The following is a 14068-nucleotide window of genomic DNA, read 5'->3' as shown; positions in this document are numbered from 1 at the left end:
GAGTAAAACCGTGTCTCTAAAAAAAATTTTTTAAGAGAGGTAGATCATGAATTCCATCTGCTGCTAGGCTTCCAAAACTCTGTAGTATTTTCCTTCCTATGCAAACTCCTCTCTCAGTGAGAGCATCTGTTATCCTAACAATCAAGAATTTATTTTCCTTACATTAATCAGAGTCAGTTTCTATTACATGGAACCAGGCAACACTTAGCTACTGTGGCTTAGATAGAAGGAAGTCCTTCCTGCCAGCATGAAAGGAATTGGTCAGTCAGGCAAAGGAGTCTGACCCAAAGGGAAAAGCTGCCACAAAGAGTGACTTTCATCCTTGGGCTAAGAAGCAGGGGCCCAATGGGGCAAGTTGTCACATTCAATAAGGATTCTCGGTCAGCCTAACCATGCTCTCCAAGCATCCAGGCATGAATCCCCACAGGGCAAGGCAGCAGAGAGGAGCAACAGTGAGCATGATGGGTTATCTATTCTCCCAGCTCCCCACAGCCCGCTGACTGCACTCAGCTGAGTGCCGGCACCAACTTCTTGCATCTGAGTTTTTGCAGCTGCTGTTGGAATCTCTCTAACACAGAGCTTCTTAACTGGGAACCATTTTGCTCCCCAAGGAGAATCTGACAATGTCTGTGGACATTTTTGGTGATCACAAATTGGGAATGGGAGCTGGGAAGCGTGGTTCATGCCTGTAATCCCAGCACTTTGGGAGGCCAAGGCAGGTGGATCACTTGAGGTCAGGAGTTTGAGACCAGCCTGGCCAACATGGCGAAATTGCATCTCTACAAAAAATACAAAAATTGGTTTGGCAGCCAAGATGGCCAAATAGGAACAGCTCCGGTCTACAGCTCCCAGCATGAGCGACGCAGAAGATGGGTGATTTCTGCATTTCCATCTGAGGTACTGGGTTCATCTCACTAGGGAGTGCCAGACAGTGGGCGCAGGTCAGTGGGTGCATGCACTGTGCATGAGCCGAAGCAGGGCGAGGCATTGCCTCACTCAGGAAGTGCAAGGGATCAGGGAGTTCCCTTTCCTAGTCAAAGAAAGGGGTGACACACGGCACCTGGAAAATCGGGTCACTCCCACCCTAATACTGTGCTTTTCCAACGGGCTTAAAAAATGGCACACCAGGAGATTATATCCCACACATGGCTTGGAGGGTCCTACGCCCACGGTGTCTCGCTGATTGCTAGCACAGCGGTCTGAGATCAAACTGCAAGGCGGCAGTGAGGCTGGGGGAGGGGCACCCACCATTGCCCAGGCTTGCTTAGGTAAACAAAGCAGCTGGGAAGCTCGAACTGGGTGGAGCCCACCACAGCTCAAGAAGGCCTGCCTGCCTCTGTAGGCTCCACCTCTGGGGGCAGGGCACAGACAAACAAAAAGACAGCAGTAACCTCTGCAGACTTAAATGTCCCTCTCTGACAGCTTTGAAGAGAGCAGTGGTTCTCCCAGCATGCAGCTGAAGATCTGAGAATGGGCAGACTGCCTCAAGTAGGTCCCTGACCCCTGACCCCCGAGCAGCCTAACTGGGAGGCACCCCCCAATAGGGCCAGACTGACACCTCACACAGCCAGGTACTCCTCTGAGACAAAACTTCCAGAGGAACAATCAGACAGCAGCATTCGCGGTTCATGAAAATCCACTGTTCTGCAGCCACCGTTGCTGATACCCAGGCAAACAGGGTCTGGAGTGGACCTCTAGCAAACTCCAACAGACCTGCAGCTGAGGGTCCTGTCTGGTAGAAGGAAAGCTAACAAACAGAAAGGACATCCACACCAAAAACCCATCTGTACATCACCATCATCAAAGACCAAAAGTAGATAAAATCACAAAGATGGGGAAAAAACAGAGCAGAAAAACTGGAAACTCTAAAAACAGAGCGCCTCTCCTCCTCCAAAGGAATGCAATTCCTCACCAGCAATTGAACAAAGCTGGACGGAGAATGACTTTGACGAGTTGTGAGAAGAAGGCTTCAGACGATCCAACTACTCCGAGCTACAGGAGGAAATTCAAAGCAAAGGCAAAGAAGTTAAAAACTTTGAAAAAAATTTAGACGAATGTTTAACTAGAAAAACCAATAGAGAGAAGTGCTTAAAGGAGATGATGGAGCTGAAAGCCAAGGCTCAAGAACTACGTGAAGAATGCAGAAGCCTCAGGAGCCAATGCGATCAACTGGAAGAAAGGGTATCAGTGATGGAAGATGAAATGAATGAAATGAAGAGAGAAGGGAAGTTTAGAGAAAAAGGAATAAAAAGAAACGAACAAAGCCTCCAAGAAATATGGGACTATGTGAAAAGACCAAATCTACGTCTGATTGGTGTACCTGAAAGTGACGGGGAGAATGGAACCAAGGTGGAAAACACTCTGCAGGATATTATCCAGGAGAACTTCCCCAATCTAGCAAGGCAGGCCAACATTCAGATTCAGGAAATACAGAGAATGCCACAAAGATACTCCTCGAGAAGAGCAACTCTAAGACACATAATTGTCAGATTCACCAAAGTTGAAATGAAGCAAAAAAATGTTAAGGGCAGCCAGAGAGAAAGGTTGAGTTACCCACAAAGGGAAGCCCATCAGACTAACAGCTGATCTCTTGGCAGAAACTCTACAAGCCAGAAGAGAGTGGGGGCCAATATTCAACATTCTTAAAGAAAAGAATTTTCAACCCAGAATTTCATATCCAGCCAAACTAAGCTTCATAAGTGAAGGAGAAATAAAATACTTTACAGACAAGCAAATGCTGAGAGATTTTGTCACCACCAGGCCTGCCCTAAAAGAGTTCCTGAAGCACTAAACATGGAAACGAACAACCAGTACCAGCTACTGCAAAATCATGCCAAACTGTAAAGACCATCGAGGCTAGGAAGAAACTGCATCAACTAATGAGCAAAATAACCAGCTAACATCATAATGACAGGATCAAATTCACACATAACGATATTAACTTTAAATGTAAATGGACTAAATGCTCCAATTAAAAGACACAGACTGGCAAATTGGATAGAGAGTCAAGACCCATCAGTGTGCTGTATTCAGGAAACCATCTCACATGCAGAGACACACATAGGCTCAAAATAAAAGGATGGAGGAAGATCTACCAAGCAAACGGAAAACAAAAAACGGCAGGGGTTGCAATCTTAGTCTCTGATAAAACAGACTTTAAACCAACAAAGATCAAAGGAGACAAAGAAGGCCATTACATAATGGTAAAGGGATCAATTCAACAAGAAGAGCTAACTATCCTAAATATATATGCACCCAATACAGGAGCACCCAGATTCATAAAGCAAGTCCTGAGTGATCTACAAAGAGACTTAGACTCCCACACAATAATAATGGGAGACTTTAACACACCACTGTCAACATTAGACAGATCAATGAGACAGAAAGTTAACAAGGATACCCAGGAATTGAACTCAGCTCTGCACCAAGCAGACCTAATAGACATCTACAGAACTCTCCACCCCAAATCAACAGAATATACATTTTTTTCAGCACCACACCACACCTATTCCAAAATTGACCACATAGTTGGAAGTAAAGCTCTCCTCAGCAAATGTAAAAGAACAGAAATTATAACAAACTGTCTCTCAGACCACAGTGCAATCAAACTAGAACTGAAGATTAAGAAACTCACTCAAAACCGCTCAACTACATGGAAACTGAACAACCTGCTCCTGAATGACTACTGGGTACATAACAAAATGAAGGCAGAAATAAAGATGTTCTTTGAAACCAAAGAGAACAAAGACACAACATACAAGAATCCCTGGGACACATTCAAAGCAGTGTGTAGAGGGAAATTTATAGCACTAAATGCCCACAAGAGAAAGCAGGAAAGATCCAAAATTGACACCCTAACATCACAATTAAAAGAACTAGAAAAGCAAGAGCAAACACATTCAAAAGCTAGCAGAAGGCAAGAAATAACTAAAATCAGAGCAGAACTGAAGGAAATAGAGACACAAAAAACCCTTCAAAAAATTAATGAATCCAGGAGCTGGTTTTTTGAAAGGATCAACAAAATTGATAGACCACTAGCAAGACTAATAAAGAAGAAAAGAGAGAAGAATCAAATAGATGCAATAAAAAATGATAAAGGGAATAACACCACTGATCCCACAGAAATACAAACTACCATCAGAGAATACTACAAACACCTCTACACAAATAAACTAGAAAATCTAGAAGAAATGGATAAATTCCTCAACACATACACCCTTCAAAGACTAAACCAGGAAGAAGTTGAATATCTGAATAGACCAATAACAGGCTCTGAAATTGTGGCAATAATCAATAGCTTACCAACCAAAAAGAGTCCAGGACCAGATGGATTCACAGCCAAATTCTACCAGAGGTACAAGGAGGAACTGGTACCATTCCTTCTGAAACTATTCCAATCAACAGAAAAAGAGGGAATCCTCCCTAACTCATTTTATGAGGCCAGCATCATCCTGATACCAAAACCTGGCAGAGACACAACCAAAAAAGAGAATTTTAGACCAATATCCTTGATGAACATTGATGCAAAAATTCTCAGTAAAATACTGGCAAACAGAATCCAGCAGCACATCAAAAAGCTTATCCAACATGATCAAGTGGGCTTCATCCCTGGGATGCAAGGCTGGTTCAATATACGCAAATCAATAAATGGAATCCAGCATATAAACAGAACCAAAGACAAAAACCACTTGATTATCTCAATAGATGCAGAAAAGGCCTTTGACAAAATTCAACAGCCCTTCATGCTAAAAACTCTCAATAAATTAGGTATTGATGGGACGTATCTCAAAATAATAAGAGCTATCTATGACAAACCCACAGCCAATATCATACTGAATGGGAAAAAACTGGAAGCATTCCCTTTGAAAACTGGCACAAGACAGGGATGCCCGCTCTCACCACTCCTATTCAACATAGTGTTGGAAGTTCTGGCCAGGGCAATTAGGCAGGAGAAGGAAATAAAGGGAATTCGATTAGGAAAAGAGGAAGTCAAATTATCCCTGTTTGCAGATGACATGATTGTATATCTAGAAAACCCCATTGTCTCAGCCCAAAATCTCCTTAAGCTGATAAGCAACTTCAGCAAAGTCTCAGGATACAAAATCACTGTACAAAAATCACAAGCATTCTTATACACCAATAACAGACAAACAGAGAGCCAAATCATGAGTGAACTCCCATTCACAATTGCTTCAAAGAGAATAAAATACCTAGGAATCCAACTTACTAGGGACGTGAAGGACCTCTTCAAGGAGAACTACAAACCACTGCTCAATGAAATAAAAGAGGATACAAAGAAATGGAAGAACATTCCATGCTCATGGGTAGGAAGAATCAATATCATGAAAATGGCCATACTGCCCAAGGTAATTTATAGATTCAATGCCATCCCCATCAAGCTACCAATGACTTTCTTCATTGGAAGAAACTACAATTGGAAGAATTGGAAAAAACTACTTTAAAGTTCATATGGAACCAAAAAAGAGCCCACATCGCCAAGTCAATCCTAAGCCAAAAGAACAAAGCTGGAGGCATCATGCTACCTGACTTCAAACTATACTACAAGGCTACAGTAACCAAAACAGCATGGTACTGGTACCAAAACAGAGATATAGATCAATGGAACAGAACAGAGCCCTCAGAAATAATGCCGCATATCTACAACCATCTGATCTTTGACAAACCTGAGAAAAACCAGCAATGGGGAAAGGATTCCCTATTTAATACATGGGGCTGGGAAAACTGGCTAGCCATATGTAGAAAGTTGAAACTGGATCCCTTCCTTACACCTTCTACAAAAATTAATTCAAGATGGATTAAAGACTTAAATGTTAGACCTAAAACCATAAAAACCCTAGAAGGAAACCTAGGCATTACCATTCAGGACATAGGCATGGGCAAGGACTTCATGTCTAAAACACCAAAAGCAATGGCAACAAAAGCCAAAATTGACAAATGGGATCTAATTAAACTAAAGAGCTTCTGCACAGCAAAAGAAACTACAATCAGAGTGAACAGGCAACCTACAGAATGGGAGAAAATTTTTGCAACCTACTCATCTGACAAAGGGCTAATATCCAGAATCTACAATGAACTCAAACAAATTTACAAGAAAAAAACAAACAACCCCATCAAAAAGTGGGCGAAGGACATGAACAGACACTTCTCAAAAGAAGACATTTATGCAGCCAAAAAACACATGAAAAAATGCTCACCATCACTGGCCATCAGAGAAATGCAAATCAAAACCACAATGAGATACCATCTCACACCAGTTAGAATGGCAATCATTGAAAAGTCAGAAAACAACAGGTGCTGGAGAGGATGTGGAGAAATAGGAACACTTTTACACTGTTGGTGGGACTGTAAACTAGTTCAACCATTGTGGAAGTCAGTGTGGCGATTCCTCAGGGATCTAGAACTAGAAATACCATTTGACCCAGCCATCCCATTACTGGGTATATACCCAAAGGACTATAAATCATGCTGTTATAAAGACACATGCACACGTATGTTTATTGCGGCACTATTCACAATAGCAAAGACTTGTAACCAACCCAAATGTCCAATAATGATAGACTGAATTAAGAAAATGTGGCACATATACACCATGGAATACTATGCAGCCATAAAAAATGATGAGTTAATGTCCTTTCTAGGGACATGGATGAAATTGGAAATCATCATTCTCAGTAAACTATCGCAAGAACAAAAAACCAAACACCACATATTCTCACTTATAGGTGGGAATTGAACAATGAGAACACATGGACACAGGAAGGGGAACATCACACTCTGGGGACTGTTGTGGGGTTGGGGGAGGGGGGAGGGATAGCATTAGGAGATATACCTAATGCTAAATGACGAGTTAATGGGTGCAGCACACCAGCATGGCACATGTATACATATGTAACTAACCTGCACATTGTGCACATGTACCCTAAAACTTAAAGTATAATAATAATAAAATAAAAAGTAAAAATTTTTTTAAAAAATACAAAAATTAGCCAGGCGTAGTGGCAGGCACCTGTAATCCCAGCTACTTGGGAGATTGAGGCAGGACAATTGCTTGAACTCCGGAAGCAGAAGTTGCAATGGGCCGAGACCACACCACTGCACTCCAGCCTGGGTGACAGAGGGCGACTCCATCTCAAAAAAAAAAAAGAAAAGAAAAAAAGTGGGGGGTGGGGGTAATGGGGTGTTACTGGCATCCAGTAGGTAGAGACCAGGTGTAACCATTTCTTATTGTAACTGTAAAAACTTGCCATGAATTTAGTGGTTTCATTTTTATTTTTTTATTTTGAGACAGGGTCTTGCCCTGTCACCCAGGCTGGAGTGCAGTGGCACCATCATAGCTCACTGTAGCCATGACCTCCTAGGCTCAAGCCATCCTCCCATCTTAGCCTCCTAAGTTGCTACAACTACAGGTCATGCCACCATACCCAGCTAATTGTTATTTTTTGGAGACATGGGGCCCAGGCTGGTCTCTAACTCCTAGGCTCATGCAATACTCCTGCCTCAGCCTCCCAAAGCACTGGGATCACAGGCATGAGCCACCACACCCAGCCAATTAAGTGGTTTTAAACAACTCAAATTTATTCTTGTAATTCTAGAGGTCAGAAGACAAAAATGAGTCCACAGGGCTGCATGTCTTCTGGAGGCTCTAGGGGAGAATCTATTCCCCACCTTTCCCAGCTTCTAGAGGCTGCCTGCATTCCTTGGCTCATGGCTCCTTCCTCCATCTTCAAAGCAACAGGGTAACATCTTCTCTTCCCACTCTCGTTCTATCATCATGTCACATCATCTTCTAAGGACCCTTGCAATTACCTGAGTCTCACCTGAATAACTCAGAATAATCTCATCTCAAGATCTTTCATTTCAATCACATCTGTGAGAGTTTTCTCTTGCTTTGTTTTCATTTGGATTTTGCCATCTTAATGTAATATATTCACAGATTCTAGGAGTTGAGATATGAACATCTTTGAGGAGAGGGGGCATTGTTCTGTCTACCACACCAGGTAGACATCCTGCAGCCCGCACAACAAAGGATCATCCAGCTTAAAATGTCAGGAGTACAGAGGTTGAGAAGCCTGCATGCTCTGATACTACCAGATTTCCCACAGACCCTAATTCAATGCCACTGCTTAATGTGCATGACAACTGCAGACCCCCATTCCTTGATACCATCCATCCAAAACACTCCCTACAATGTTTTTTAAATATGTGTGAGTGTTATTCAGTCCAAGTAAGTGACAGAAATCCTGTTTCCCTAAAAAGTTTGATAACAGGAAAAAACAGTCATTTATTAGGCTTGACATGATTCTTGTGACTTCTAAGTTTGGGGCTTCAGGTGTTTGAAAGTTACTCAGAAGCCAGGCACGGTGGCTCACACCTGTAATCCCAGCACTTTGGGAGGCCAAGGTGGGCGGATCACTTGAGGTCAGGAGTTCGATACCAGCCTGACCAACATGGTGAAACCCTGTCTCTACTCAAAAAATACAAAAATCAGCTGGGAGTGGTGGTGCACGCCTGTAGTCCCAGCTACTAGGGAGGCTGAGGCAGGAGACTAGCTTGAACCTGGGAGGCCGAGCTTGCAGTGAGCCTAGATCATGCCACTGCACTCCAGCCTGGGCAACAGAGCAAGACTCTGTCTCAAAAAAAAAAAATTTTTTTTTTACTCAGAAGGGAGAAAATGAACTCCTCAAACTTTGGGACAGAAAATGGGAAGTAAAAGCAGAGAAAAGCTATCACCAACCCGGTGCCTTATACCTGCCCATTTTCTGCTTCGACTTCCTGGGAGTAAAAGTCGTTAGGAAGGGAAGGTGAATTAGTATTGATTATACATGCACCAAAAGACAAACACTGGGCTGTATGCCTTACGTATGTGACTCTTCCAGGTTGGTGTCATCATTCCCTCGTTAACGTAAGTGGTAAAGTGAATGGAGACACCAAAGAGGTGTAATATAACTTCTTTAATGAAATAAACCAGGAGGCAGCAAACGTTTTCTGTAAACCATCAGTTAGTAAATATTTGAGGCTCTTTTGACCATGTGGGCTCTGTTGCAATCACTTAACTCTGCCCTTGTAGGGCCAAAGCAATCATTGATGCTATGTAAATGAACGGGTGTATGAGGCTGTTCCAATAAAACTTTATTTACAAAAAGAGGCAGAGACCAGATTTGGCCCTGGAGCTATAGTTTGCTGCCCCCTGAAATATATTTTTTTAATTCCCAAAATAGCCTTCATCAGCAAATATTTCCCAAGCACCTACTATATGTCAATATACAACTGAACAGCCCAGAAACCACAAAGATGAATAAAGAAACCAATAAAAGTCCGGGTGCAGTGGCTTACTCCTGTAATCCCAGCACTTTGGGAGACCAAGGCAGTGGATCACCTGAGGTTAGGAGTTCGAGACCAGCCTGTCCAATGCAATGAAACCCCATCTCTACTAAAAATACAAAAATCAGCCAGGCATGGTGGCGGGTGCCTGTAATCCCAGCTACTCAGGAGGCTGAGGCAGGAGAATCGCTTGAACCCAGGAGACAGAAGTTGCAGTGAGCCTAGATCACACCACTGCACTCCAGCCGGGGTGACAGAGCAAGACTCCACCTCAATTAAAAAAAAAAAAAAAAGCCAATAAAAATAAAACAGTTCAAATGCCACCACCCAGAAATAACCACTATAAACATTTGGTATTTATCATGAATGATTTTTTTAAACTCTATGAACATATATTTTCAAGACAAAAATAAGATGATTGCATACATAATTTTTATGACCTAATTTCAAAATAAATCCAAGACTGCTTTCTCTGTCACCAACTGTAAATGTAGATTTAACATTTAATATTTCATGACTATGCAACGATTTGCATGTAGCAGGATTTGCTGAATGACCTCCCTATTGATAGACAGTGAGACTGTCTCCTTTTTATCACCAATAGCATTTACCCAGTTTCCTCCTCTGCCCCCTTCTCCTCCCACTCCCAACCTCCCGCCCTCTTTCTGGCATACCTTACATTGCTCTTGGGAATATAAGTCAGCACAATCTTCCTAAAAACAGTTTAACAATGTGACCCAGAAATTCTAGGTCTAAGACAAGAGGGCAAAGATAGAGATGTAAAGATGTTCTTGGTAGCATTGCTTAGAATGGTGGAAGAGGGAGGATAGTCTCACTGTCCATCCACAAGGAGTCATTTCACAAACCCTGCTACATGTAAATCATTGCCGTAGTTAAATGTTAAATGTTAAATCTACATTTACAGTTAGTAACAGAGAAAGAAGTCTTGGATATATTTTGAAATCAGGTCAGAAAAATTATGTGTACAATAATCTTATTTTTATCTTAAAAATATGTGCTTATGGAGTTTTTAAAAAAAAAATTCACGATAATACCAAGTGTTTATGGTGGTTACTTCTGGGTGGTGGAATTTGAACTTTTACTGGCTTCTTAGTCTTTGTAGCTTCTGTTTCTGTGCTGTTCAGTTCTACACTGACACATAGTAGGTGCTGGGGAAATATTTGCCGATAAGGTGAACACAACACTCCAGCATCAGGGGTTTCATGTGGCTATAAGGAAGGTATTTCTACCACGATGCTTGGCAAACACAGGAAAGGATCATTAAAGTCGCATCTGGAATCCCCTTTTCTGAAGGTGTTTTTTTAAAGAATAGAATTATCTTATGATCTTGAAATGACAAAGGTTTTTCTTAGTATGTCACAAATCCAGGAGACCAAGTATGTCACAAATCCAGGAGACCCCCCCCCCCAAAAAAAAAAATTTGATTACATAAAAGTTTTTTAAAAAACAGAGCTGCAGAACCAAAACCACCCTAAGCAAAGTCAAAATACAAAAGAAAACCCAGGAAATAATGTTTGTGAAGCATGGCGTGGAAAATGGCTAATTCCCCTAATGTATAAAATCAATAAGCAAAAGAGCAGATTCATACAAAAATGGACAAAAGATAAGAACAGTTTGTAAGAAAAGAAACACAAGTGATTCTTGGGCAAATGAAAACATGCTCTGTGTTATTCAGAGTAAGATAAATGCAAATTAAAACTATGCTGAGATATCAATTTTCACCTATCAGATTGGCAAAATTAAAAAGAACTCAATAATACGTGGTGCTTGATGCCACTATGGGAACTCAAACATTCCTTGAGGGGTAGGTGTAAATTTTTTACAACTTCTATGGAGAAAAGTGTGTCATTTGACCCAACTATTACACTTTTAGAAATTTATCCCACAGACATTTGCACAGGAGCAAATTGCACCGGTATCAGATTATCGATTATAGTTTTTTTAAATAATAGAAGAAGAGTAGAAATAACCCAAACATCCATCAGTAGGAGGTTGCTTAAACAAATTATAGGGTACTACATGGTGTACTCTGCCACTCAGAAAAGAAAATAAGAAAGTTAACTGTGTACTCATAAGGAAGGATCTCCAAGATATGTATTTAAGAGAAAGGTGAAAAAAGCAAATAACGGAGAAGCATTTTTCATATTAAAAAATAAAAGGAGATGATATGTGAATATCATATATATATTATATATAGTGTGGATATGTATATACATAAACTATACACACTATATATACACATATACATATACACACTATATATAGTATATATATGTGTATATATACACATATACATATACACACTATATGTAGTATATATATACACATATACACACTATAGTATATATACATATACACACTATATATAGTGTGTATATATACACACTATATATAGTATATATATACACATATACACACTATATATAGTGTGTGTGTATATATGTATATACACCATACACACATACATTTTGCTTATGTATGCACAGGATATTTCTAGAAGAATACCAAAGAAATTGGTTCATTTGTTGCTTCAGGGATAGAGGTAGGGGGAAGGTGGTAAATGGAAAAAGGGAGACATTTCACTGTTTATCCTTTTGTATTTTTTGGAATTTGGACCATGTAAAAGTATTACCTATTCAAAACATTAATGGGTCAGGCATGGTGGCTCACACTTGTAATCCCAGCACTTTGGGAGGCTGAGGCAGGCGGATCACTTGAGGCCAGGAGTTTGAGAAACCCTATCTCTATTAAGAATACAAAATTATTGGGGCATGGTGGTGCACACCTGTAATCCCAGCTACTCAGGAGGCTGAAGTACGAGAATCGCTTGAACCTGGGAGGCAGAGGTTGCAGTGAGCTGAGACTGTGCCACTGCATTCCAGCCTGGGCAACAGACTGAGACTCTGTCTCGAAGAGGGAAAACAACAACAAAAAAACCATTAACAGAGGATCCTTCCTACTTCAGAGCTTCCTATACACTGTTTCCACTGCTGGAGGTGTTCTGATGTTGACTGACTTACACACACACACGCTCCTCCTGGAAGTATTTTATCCTTCAGATCTCTGTTCAAATGCTACTTCCTCCAGGAAGTCTTACCTATCACCTCCACCTCCTCCACAGAAAGGGAGCTGTTATACCCATTCATGGTACCTTGTGAGATTTATCACAATGGGTATCAATTAATAATTAACATGTGTCTTCCTTGCTGGAGGTACCAGAGGGACTAGTCTGCCAATGAACCCCAGGCACCAAGTCCAGCATATGCCACAGAAGACACGCATCTCAGAGACTTTCTTCTGTTGGAAGGGAGGGAAGAAAATAGGAAGAAATAACCACAGTTACACTCCCAGCATGAGCCAGACAGTGGTCTATGCGCTTTATGCAGATTAGCACATTAAATTCTCACAAGAGAGTTGTGATTCTTGCACACATGAAAAAAACAGGCTCAGAGAGACCAAGCAACCTGCCTAAGATTCCCAGGCAGAGGCATGATTCAAACCAGGCAGGCTGGTTCCAGAGCCTATGCTCTTGGCTCCTAGAAGGGAAAACAGAAGAAAGGGAAGAAGAGGAGAGAGGGAAGAAGAGAGGAGGTTGCTCACAATATCAGGAGGATGCATTTTTCTGCTGTCTCCAGTTCAGTATCTCACAAGACCAGCAAGCCTTCCAGTCTGGGAAGTTATAAGAACATCATTGTATTACTCCATTTTCATACTGCTGTAAAGAACTGCCTGAGACTGTGTAATTTATAAAGGAAAGAGGTTTAATTGACTTACAGTTCAGCATGGCTGGGGAGGCCTCAGGAAACTTACAATTGTGGCAGAAAGCGAAGAGGAAAACAATGCATCTTCTTTACAAGGCAGCAGGAAGGAGAAATGCCGAGCAAAGAGGGAAGCGTTCCTTATAAAACCATCAGATCTCGTGAGAACTCACTGTCATGAAAACAGCGTGGGGGAAACTGCCCCCATGATTTAATTATCTCCACCTGGTCTCTCCCTTGACATGTGGGGATTATAGGGACTGTAATTCAAGATGAGATTTGGGTGGGGACACAAAGCCTAATCATATCAACCATTAATGGGGATTCTGTAATGTATATGAAACACTTGCAGACTGACACTACTGGACCTCAACAAAGAGACAGCAGACTTGAAGTATGACAGCTGTCTTATCTAGAGGAGCAGGTAATATGCATTGTAGATAAATACACTATCTGATGTGGGTTAATAGGCTTCACTGAATTAACGATGACAATAATTACAGCGACAAGCAACAGCAGCAGGGACTCTAATTGAGGATAATTCAAGCACACGGCAAGATCGGAAGTTTTGACTTTAGGACTGTGGAAACTTCCCTGAGATTGGAGATTTATTATTTCTATTATTTTAAATCAACAATATCCACCATTGGCAAGGTGCAGTGTCTCACACCTATAATCCCAGCACGTTGGGAGGCTGAGGCGGGCAGATCACTTGAAGTCAGGAGTTCAAGACGGGCCTAGTCTGTTTAGTAAAGATGGTTAAACCTTGTCTCTACTAAAAATACAAAAATTAGCTGGGTGTGGTGGCAGCTGCTTGTAATCCCAGCTACTCGGGAGGCTGAGTCAGGAGAATCACTTGAACCTGGGAGGCGGAGTTTGCAGTGGGCTGAGATCATGCCACTGCACTCCAGCCTGGGTGACTGAGCAAGACTCCATCTCAAAAAACA

The 14068-nt window shown here is 41.5% G+C and overlaps 1 long non-coding RNA gene across 1 annotated transcript in view; it reads right to left on the bottom strand.

Moving 5' to 3' along the window:
- LOC104002540 (uncharacterized) overlaps positions 1-13235 on the bottom strand; it is a 393316-nt gene extending 380081 nt beyond the window's left edge. Inside the window, exon 1 of the long non-coding RNA XR_001710243.3 lies at positions 13138-13235. This is a non-coding gene — a long non-coding RNA (uncharacterized LOC104002540). The remainder of the gene's footprint in view (positions 1-13137) is intronic.
- Positions 13236-14068: the final 833 nt, after the last annotated feature.

The sequence above is a fragment of the Pan troglodytes genome, chromosome 18 (assembly GCF_028858775.2).
Source record: "Pan troglodytes isolate AG18354 chromosome 18, NHGRI_mPanTro3-v2.0_pri, whole genome shotgun sequence".
Classification (NCBI taxonomy): Eukaryota; Metazoa; Chordata; class Mammalia; order Primates; family Hominidae; genus Pan; species Pan troglodytes.
This window is presented reverse-complemented; position numbering and strand designations above follow the sequence as displayed.